Consider the following 10,857-nt stretch of genomic DNA (forward strand, 5'->3'; position numbering starts at 1 on the left):
AGAAAAGGAATAAAACTTAATTTTTAGCATAGGTGTTTAGAAGGAAAAATGCCACAAGCAGTGCAGGAACTATGACTGATCCATTAGCTGGTCACCATGCAACTCTTCTCTAAAGAATTAATTACTTAAAAGTCTAAAACAATTGCTATTCATAATTCTTTTTCATAGTATAAAGGAGCTCAATCTAATTATTTTTCTTTAAAGCTAGTCTATTGCTCAGCAGGTTACAGTTCTCATCCAGAAAAGAAAAAAAAAAAAAAAAAAGATTTAATAATAAACTCTCAGATATGATGAATCCCATTATATCCTTTCTCTAGAGGGGCCTTAAAATTCCTGATACTTACCCCTTTAGACATACAGACTTTTTGTCTCTCCCAAGCCTTATCCTCATGCAATACTTGGGCAGGAAAGCAAACACAGGAGACCAGCAAGGAGACTGCACTGCATCACTCCTGCTAACTCAAAGTTTATGATTTCAGAGCTCATCTCTCCTTCTGTAACTGAAGTGATGGCTGACAGAAGGGGGAAAGAGAGAGACACAGCGACTGATTCCTGTAAAGCACCAACACTAAGAGGCATGTAGGTAGGCAGACTTCACTGTAGGTAGGAGTTTCTTTAATGCTTTGTAATGGATAAAGTTTGTACTGTTTGTTTGGGATTTTCTTCCCAAAGTAACTGAACTGTGTTATTAAAGAAGAAAAATACTCTTGAGACTAATATTTTTTTTAAGGTCAATATTATAAAAATGTCAGATATTGACAGACAGGCCAATATATAGGTATTTGTTAATGTTAAGTTTTATTGTAGTTCACTAACAGCCAAACTAATGCACTTTTTCCATAAAATAACATGAGCTTTCTACTTGCCTGGGTCAGTTCTAATACTCTTCTCAGTGTGGGGGATGTAGAGCTTAATGACTAAATGCTTCTATTTTTAATGGCATACAGCTGAGATCAAAGAGATTTGACATATTTTCTTTTGTATGCTAGTAGCTGAGGAATGTGTGCACAGGTATGAGTAAAATATTACAAATAACGCTGGATGCTGTGCAGTTATAGAAACTACGCCGGTTCCAACTCAACAGCCTGGGGGAAGAATGCATCTCTAAAAGAACAATGTGGACATTATTAGGACACTATTAGCCCACAAAAGTAAAACAACATTAGACAAAGTAGTTCTTTCTTTCTTGATCCGTGGTCAAACAGATATAGAAAGGACTATGTGAGTTACTTATCGATATGTTAGTTATATATTGTCAAAATTATACTTTGTAAGACTTTTTAAATCAAGATTCCTAGTTCAGTGAAAAAGCATCAGGTATTTGGTATATTTTGGAAGATAATGCCTAATGAAGCAAAAAATACATCATTCCTGGAAACTAAGCATGGAATTGAGCAGTCAGAAACTTGAACCCTTTAAAATCAAAAAATTTACTGCAATGCTTGTGCTTTACAGTCCATAATTTTCGAGTGAGTGTAATACAAAGGATAATACTTCCTTCCTCACAAGAGCAGTGAGGATTAATTCATTAAAGTTTGTGAAGCACTCTGGTGGCGTGATAAAAAAAACTTCCACTGAAACAGGACAAGATTTCTGCTCTTTATGGTTGTTCCTGGTTTAGGCTACATTTTTTTTCTTCTTCTTCTTTTCTTCCTTTTTACTCCTTTGCAATACAGGCTAGCAGTTGCATTCTCGAAGTGTTTTATCCGGCAATTCAGTGGAATAAGGCTGTATGAATCACCTGTACTTAAGAACTGCTGACCCGGAACACTTGCCTAAACTCACAAACCACTCAGTGCTTTGCAGTTTGTGAGACTTCATAAGGCAAGTAATAATCCTTTACAGTTCCTGATGCTGTTGTGCGAGAAGAGAGAGGTCTTTTCAAACATAAGATACAAAATGATTGCATGCAATGGGCTATCCCTGTCATAAAACTGCAACTTAAATAAAATCCAGTAATCATTCTACATTGCATTGGTTTGCTGAGTAGTATATTAAGTATACATTATTTCTATGTCAGTGTCTTTCATAGCTCACAAGTGAATAGTTGACTGTCTGTGTAAAAGCCAGTCTCTATTCCAAGTAAACTACCATCTAAACAGTCAATGCAGACGAAGATGAGGAGAAGCTAGATGCTGATTAGAAAGAGAGAGGAAAGTAAGACAGATTAATTGACCTGCCCGAAGATTATTTAAGATATCTACATTTGAGTCACAGCTCTACATAGAATCCTGTAGTTTAGTGAAAGATTCAGTCTTCCTTTACAGCTAAATGAAGATTCGTTGTCAAGTAAACTGTTAAAAGTCCATTACTGCTCACATAGATCTATCATCTCTATTACTTACACATCTCTAACTGTAGGAATTATCCAGTTTCAGATCAGAGATGTTCCAATATAATTTTTATTTGCTTTTTTAATGACATATCCTTTATTTTTGATTAAGTGCTGATGCACAAATATGGAGTATTGGATCCGTTTCTTTTCTAATTGGAGAATAATTTACAGCAAAGTGGCTAGGCTATCATGAAACAATTTCTTCATTATATTTAGTGCCAAAATTCAATTTGACTGCAATGATATTCCAATGCAGAGATAGCAGCACTGAGCTATGCAATTGACTCATGGGATTGACAACATGAACATGTGCACTTTCTGACTTGCTTGGATCAGCTGCTCTGTTTGGTAACAAACCTTGTGAAGTGCTGCTGTAGAACTAGTTCAAACAAACCCTTACTTAACAGATTTTTCCCTCTAGCCTTGTCCCTTTAGCAGGTTATTTATATTTCTTTAACACGTGGAGACAACTTTAAAATAAGGTTGTGGTGTAGGGACCAGCTATTGTTAAACATTGATTTTCATTAATGCAATGTAAAAAAGCCTAAGCTGTAATAATAAATATTAAAACCGTTGTTAACAGCAGCTGATTACAAACTTTCAAGAGATGGTTTAGCAGTAATAATTACCATTAATTGGGCATAATCACAAGTCTGAAAATTACCATCCTATTTCATGGGGTTTACGCTATCACCAAACAAACCGGGCCTTACTCTACATATAGCAGGTCTGCAGCAGAGCCAGGACTTGAAACCAGGTCTCTCATGTTCCAGGTTTGAGCAGTTGCTACTGGCTTCCATTTAGTCATTGTTCATCTGGGAGAATGTTTGGTTCTTTAGCTGCTGAGCCCATTTTTAAAACCTAATTAAACTTTAATAAGGAATCATATAATTTACATAGATTTTGTGGTTGAGTAAGAATTTTCTGAAGGGATCTGAAAATCAACTCCGATTTTCTTAGCAATATGCACGTTGGCAATTTTCTTCCTTTGTACTTTGTTTTGTTATTCTACCACTATTGTCTCTGAGCATTTCACATCATTCTTTAAATATCATTGCAGCCACTGTGTGAAGTGTGTCAGTATGTTTATCCTCAATCAACAGGTGGCAAGCTAAAGCATGAAGATGTTTGAGCTCAGTCTTGTAACTGATCCTGTGCAAAAGCTGTGTCTCCTCTGAGAAGTGATTATAATTTTGTATTTCTGTCTTCTTCAGCCTTATGCTGAGACTCAATGATGACCACATATATGTACATCTTTATTTCACAAGCTTCCTATTTCAAACATTAGGGTCTTGAATCATATTTCCTGATACTATTTTCATAAATAACAGAAAAAATATTTACTGTTTTTCTGTTTTTGCTTTTTGATGCAATTTTAATTCTTCCCTTCTCACTTACGTTGGAGAACTGTGAAGAAAATTGCATGAAAAAAAAATCAGTCCACTGGTTTAATGTTTTGCAAAGCTATGGATATCATACAAGACGTATTCTGTAATAGTGAGCTGGGATAAAATGTTGGAACTTGATAACGTAAATTTGAAGACTTGAGAAATAAGCACATAGAAGCAGATTTGTGACACCATTGTTTCCAGTTATTCAGGAAAAATGTACTCCTTAACCGAAATTAATATTTTGTTTGGCCATTAGTAAATTTATTATCAGATAGACTTCTTAGTATGCCCCATGCAACACAGCAGACAATTTGAATATGTAGGAATAGAGCAAACTTAGAACTCAGAAAGTGTTTCTTTTCTGAAGTTTATTCAGACCAAATAAAATGCTAATTACAAAAAGAAAATGTGGAAACTGCTGCAGACTGTTATTTCATAAGTGTGTTAGATACAGGACAGGTTATCTGTAAAGTGGGAAAGCTTCAGGTTTATAATAAAGAGCACTTGTTGGAGTCTGTAGTAAATGCACCAGAAATTCAGGTGCAATTTAGTGTTTCAAATGCCATAAAACAGTGAGTATCACTAGAGTTTAAAAATACTTTGATATACCGTGGGCTAGTTGTAGGCTCTGAGAAACGCTTTGATGTCAACGTGCTGGGCAGTGCTTTTTATCCAGAGATCCTAAGGTCACAGTGAGTTGCAGTAATCTCTTTCACACTACTGCTTTTCAGGGTCATTGCAGCTCAGGCTACCAAGGAGTGTACCCAAAACACCCTTTCAGCGCTAGCGATTCCCAGCTGCTGTCATAGTCCTTTGCAACCACCGGCTGCTGATGTGATTGGGAATGGGCTGCCCAGCCCACAGCAACAACAGTGGGACTGCAAAACTGGGTCGAGGCAGCTGTGCTACAATTTTCTTCAGAGGCACCCAAACTGCTCCATCTGAATAAGGAGACCGTGTATCCTTCTTCAAAGTACTGGGCGTACAATGCCTGGCACTTCATTTCAGCATCCCCTAAGCTGACAGTTCCTGGCTTTGCTGTTCTTTTCACAGCTTCAAGAACTGATTCACCCTGCTGCTTATAATTAAATATATCCAGCAAAAGGGGTTGTTTTGAGAGTTTTACACCATATAGCTTGATTATGAGGTTATATCTTTCTTAATTATATTAAAAATAAGTTTGCTAGAAGAGGTGATTAGGGACAATAGCACCAAAAGTGGCAGGAAAGCCCCAGTTGTATTCATCAGTCAGGACAGGAGGATTTTTTGGTTTTTCTTTCCACATATCCTTTTGAATTATAGGCTTACTGCTCCTGAAGCTGCAGAGCTCAAGGTGATCATTAGATAAGTCAAAAGTGTCATTCTTCACACGCTGAAATGTCTAAAAGCTAATTCCACTGTAGATCACCTGTACTCTGCTATATAAATAAAAACAGTGTCAGCTTATGAGTCACAAACATGAATCACATGAAAGCGGGGTCTGTAATCAAGGGGAGTCTGTTACATCCAGTCCTGAAAATCTACAGATCATTCCTGAATAGATTTAATTAATGATTATTTTTTTTTTTTCCGTGAATTGCACTTTCAGTTGTTCATGTATTACAGGATATATTCATTTATTTATTTTTGTCCAGCAAAGCCCAGTAGCCTCTGCCTGCTCTCTGATAAACCAAGCCCAAGTTCCCTGCCATTCTAAGGAGAGAAGCGATAGAGCAGAGCTGGTTATTTCTTGGCTCTGATTACAAAAGCATCCCTGACTTTGTCACCTGTTGCAGAGGGGCAGAACCACCATCAGTGGCTTCACCTTCACATGTTGCACTTGGCTAGCATTGCTTGTAGATACTTGTAAATTGCCATACATCAGAGTTGCCTAGGTTTTGTCTATGTTAAAGAAATCTCCACTGCCCTGTCTTCAGGTATTTTATGCCCCTAATTTACAGTTACACTATAACACGTACACTCTGGCTGTTTTTCTGGCGTGTCTCTCGTGTTCTGCAAAAGCAGGCACGTCCTCAGAGAAAGAAACGATGCTTTCACAACAGAAGACCCTTAGCTGTTAATAATCTGTAAAGTCATGTCTGACTGTTCTTTACACCTCTTCCACCTCAGCCGGAGAGCACAGCTACTCTCCTGAGGCTGGCAGAAGAATCACTTCATGCACTGAATGCTAGAAATTGTCAAGATGAGCTGCTCGATACAGCCTTGTGACCCCTTTTCGCTGAGCCCTGTTCCATGACATGGGGATTTGCTTCTGGTTTTCAGGCACCAGGAAGATTCCAGTTAATTTCAAGAGGGAGGGAGGGTTCCTACACCCTTTAGTTTCTAACACTCAGAAAGAGATGCAGCAAAACCTTGTTTGAGAAGCTACAATGCTTTCATCTCAGTTTAAGCTTCAGATAGCAGTCTTGGCATTTCCATCATGTTTCTAACCAGAGGGCCTTGATCCTCAGGACACTTTTCAGAGGAAGCGTTTTCCTGTACAAATTGCTATAGCTCATAAAAAATTCTGACTGAACTGTTCCCTCAGCTACAACAGAGCCTTCTGCTCATGCTGCTGCTTGCTTCAAAACTCTCTAAGAGGGGCCTTGCTAATGCATTTGTCTCTAAGGAGGAGAGAGGTCAGAGTTTGTTCCTCCTCTCTTCCTAGTGCTTCCCTGACTCAGCTGTGATGTTGGCACCAACACACCCTCTGTCCTCTTCCAAACCGGGGTGGTGACACTTAATGGCAGCTGTTTTACTTAAAAACTTGCTTTTTTTCTTCCAGTCTGTAAGTTTCCCCATTCCCAGGATCTCACTTTTTTTTTTTTTTTTTTTTTTTTTTTTTTTTTTTTTTCCCATTTACAGATGGGTCTTTCCTTTAATCCAGGCATTCTCCATGCTAAGTGTCTGCCACACTTTATCACAGTACCCAGCTCCAGGCATGTTAAAGGGAATGCTCCCTGTTTGATTGGTATTTGCAGCTCCTCTCTGGTTAATGGAAACACCCAAGCTGAGAAATGCAGTTTGCAAGTCATCCATAGTGCAGGGCCCTGCACTTGTGATGGGTTAACACTGGGGCTAAAGCTGTGCTGATCCCCAGACTGCCCTAAAAATTGTTGCTGCCCGTGAAACAGGGATGTCTGATCTGCTTATAAAAGAATGAGTTTCTGTGTCACCATGGTTTTCAGCCCAGTGCATCAAGATAAACCTAAACTGAAGTAAAATAAATCAGAAGAGAGGGACTGATGCAAGCGCATCTGTCTCAGTGTACCAGGCTGGAAGGAATTTGGCCATCAGAGAGTGGCTCACATGTGCCAGACTGTGGGGCTGGAGCTACCTGAGAAAGGAAACCCCAGCAGATGGTGGCTGCTGCAGACGTCTCCTTGTAAGCTACTGACACAGCTGTTACACACCTAAACTGTGCGCTTAGTTCTGTGTGGAAACCACAGTGCACCGCAAGGCATGTGTAAAAATGGTACAGTTTACGCAGAGGTTTTGTGCAATCTTAATTCTACCTTCTGCTTCAGCAAAAGGAAGGAGATAGAAATCTGATTTAAAAGCAAAAGCAAAACTAGTTTATACTATAGGATGCATGAGTAGCAAGCCCCAGCTGGCCATTTCCTAAGCTAAATCCCACATGGAAATCTCCGTGCGCCAGGGAAATAAGGTAGCTTTTCCTCACACAGTGGCACTCAGCCATGATTGTTGTTTTGGAAATGGTCAACTAGCACTGACTTTGGATGCAAACTTACTATTATTCGTCCTTTTGCTATTGCTATAGAGAAATAATAAAATCAACATGAGAACTACCCAGTAGTGAAAAACAACAACATGTTTACACTGTCTTTTTATTGTCTCTCCTCAGTATGCTCTTTCAGTCCTGAGTTAGGTCTGTGGGGCTGGGCTCTATCAGATTCTGTGCAAATATCCTGACTTAACAACAGGCTCTGTGGCAAAAGGCAATGCCTCATTGTGAAAGAGGTGAGTCCAGGTGAGACAGAAATGATTTAAGACTTGCACATCTAAGAGGCACTTTCTTCACAACCAGCTCCCTGTTCAGTGCTTCATTCTAACCCTCTGTGCCTCTCCTGTGTTTGGACAAAGAGGGGAGCTCTGCTAGTACAGCTATGAAATTGGAATAGGATGTGAACCGTGCAAATACATGTCGTGTACACTTAAACCCTGATTTTCAACACACAGTGGTTTTGTAAAAAGTTTGGTACTGCCTTGAACTGTGATATCATCTTCTGCATTTCCAGCACCTCTTTTCTGACATGTCGGCACAGTAGCAGCACATTTTTAAGTCTGCTGTGGATAGTATTTGTAGCCATATGTTTCAGATTTTTCACCAAATTGAGTAATATGTGAGGGGTATCCCACAGAGAGAACACGAGCTGTCTTTTTAAATTAACTGTGAAAGTGATCCTGTCTGTAGGGAGGCAGAGTGCCTGGCAGACAGAGGGGAGCTGGAATTCAGTGCTGTGCAGCGGGTGGGACAGTGGTGGCCGATGGCCCAGGGTGGCACAACGGGACTGGTGGTCCCAGGAAATCCAGGGGAGGTCTTGCTGAGAGGCCAGCAGGAGGCTGGGTCACAGGCAGGCAAATAAACCAAAGGAGCTGAGGGAAAATGGATGAACGTGACCCGCCTTGCTTCAGAGACCACATGGAGAGAAAGGCCTTGTATGATCCTGCTGATAATCCAGGCCTGTGCTTGTGAGAGACAGAGGTGGACCAGTGATCTGTAAGTAGATGGGAGCTACAAACACACAAAAAATCTTAAATAGGATTAAATGGCAACCTACAAATATTATTTAAAGTGCAATTTTTCTACAGAGAAATATAAATCACATTAAATCAGCGGGAAGGGAGAAAGGATAAATGAAAAGAAGGATGCAGGTGGTTTTGTGGGTTTTGTCATTTTTTAATTGAAAAGCATGTAATTAAAAAAAATAAAGAGCAGGGGAAAATATTTTGACTGACTTAGTGACTAGTACTGTTACCTCTTTTGCCCATCAGCTTGCTCTCTTCTTTTAAACTCTTGGCATCTCGTTTTTTTTTTTAATTAAATTGGAAGCTCTTCAGGGCAGAAGCTATATTCAGATATGGAGCAGTAAACACCCTGCAGCAATAAATACTTAGCCTGATTGGCACCACTGAGCAATATAAACACTATGTAAATAATGAGAAAGCCTGAGAGGTGCTGAATCCTGGATAAACACTGTTTCTTTCCAGCAGCTTATGTTATGGTGAAATTAATTCTAACAGTATACAAAACCATGTTGGTACATGGACTAAATGCAGCCTGGGTATTCCTTGGAGCTATGGAAACTCAAGAGCTGAAAGACCCCAATGAGGTCCTCTGGGAGTGAAAATGCTCTGGGGAGAAGCTGATTTGGAACTTGGAGCCAAAATTTCCCACCCTTTGGGAAGGAAAAAAGTGTCCTCTTCTTAATGTGACATTCAGGATGGCATTTAGCTCATGGATTCAATGTCTGTGTGTGAGATACAGCCTAGCCCCCATTACTTAGTGAAACCTGGAGAGCCGTCCAGCTGACTAGTGTTCAGTTGCCCACGTATATTTCTCTAATGCAATTTGTGATGCCCACGTATTTTTTGTGGTGCCACAACAGACGATAGCTTCTGACTGCTGCTTTCAGAAGGGGAAAGGTCATGTTTAATGTTTGGCAATTCCCCATAAACATCTTGGGTACCACAGGCAAAGCTGGCACTAGATATCTAAATTTAGCCGACTGTGTGTGTCCTGAGAGGTCTATGTTAGGGTGAGGTGGGCAGAGCTCTGGATTCCACTGACTGCAGTGAAAGCTTGGACATCCAACTCACATGTAGATACCTGCCAGGTGTCCTCACCTGCAAGGTGAATCCTATTGTCCTTTAAGATGTGTCCTAAGACTTATCTTAGTGTCCTTCAAGATAATACTTTAAAATAATTAATGCTAATAGTGTAAAAGTTCTTCATCATCCTCTTTATTAAATCAGGAGTCAGTCCATTTGAGTAGGCTTCAGGTCTTTTCTAAGTGTGCCCCTTCTAAACAGAGGAATGAAGCTCGCTCATGCTGTGTAGAGACACCTGAGCTGGCTCTGGACCAGGAGCAGTCTGCTCATGGTAGTCTGATACCAGCTAGACTAACCAGCGTGGAGAACCACGGACCTCGCATTGTGCAGAGGGCTGTGCAGAGAAGACGTTCTCAGATGTTACAGAAAATGCATGATACATCTCCAGATCTTTTCTTTTTAACTTTCCTTCTCCTTAGTTTTCCTTTTTCCTTAGAAAGTGTTTCCTTCTGAATATGAACTTACTGCAGCAAGAAGTAACTTTTGTTTATGTATTTATCTGACACAAACACAAGGAGCACCTACTCGCTGAGAAGAATACAGTGGCAAAAAATAAATAAATTAAAAATATGGGTAGAAAGCAAAGGTGCACACAAGCACACTGAGACAAGGCTGAGGCCTTCTGAGTTTTGATTCAATACTTCAAATATAAAAATACCCATATTAATTTCCATGCATTCTCTTTATATACTAAAAAAACGGCATATGGGTAGTGCCCAAAGGTTGCTGTTTGTCCTAGATGTAGGCAAATAGAGAAAAGAAACAGTCCTTGACGACGAGGAGTTACAGCATAAGGTCAAACAAAGGAAATGAGGAGGGCATTTAACCTCCCAGGTATGCTGCCCACTTGTAGCAGCAGGACAGACGGACTAATTGCCTCTGCATTCCCAGATGTTCTCAAAGTGAGCAGAAACTGAACACCACTAAGAGTTTTTATCTGAAAGTCAGTACCAGTATGTTTTTTCACCTCCTATAAACAAAGAAAAAGAAGGGTTTGTTCTGCTTCACTGGAGCAAAAAAAATAACACAATAGACTTCCATTCAGGCACACAAATAGCAACTGTCCTGTGACTTCTCTATTTAAATGGGTATCCATGGTGAGATGTGCATCGCTTTCGTTAGATGGCTGCGGAACTGTGCTGTGGTTTACACTGCAGACAGGAAGGAAAAGAGGGCTGAAAAATTCCCCTTACAATGACTGACTGAAAGAATGAATGAATAAATGCAGTAAGATATCAAGTCTGTGTTGCATCACACTGAAAAAAAATGATGCCTGTGTTGTCCATCTCCGCGTTACTA

The sequence above is a fragment of the Netta rufina genome (assembly GCF_964035555.1).
Source record: "Netta rufina genome assembly, chromosome: 2".
NCBI lineage: Eukaryota > Metazoa > Chordata > Aves > Anseriformes > Anatidae > Netta > Netta rufina.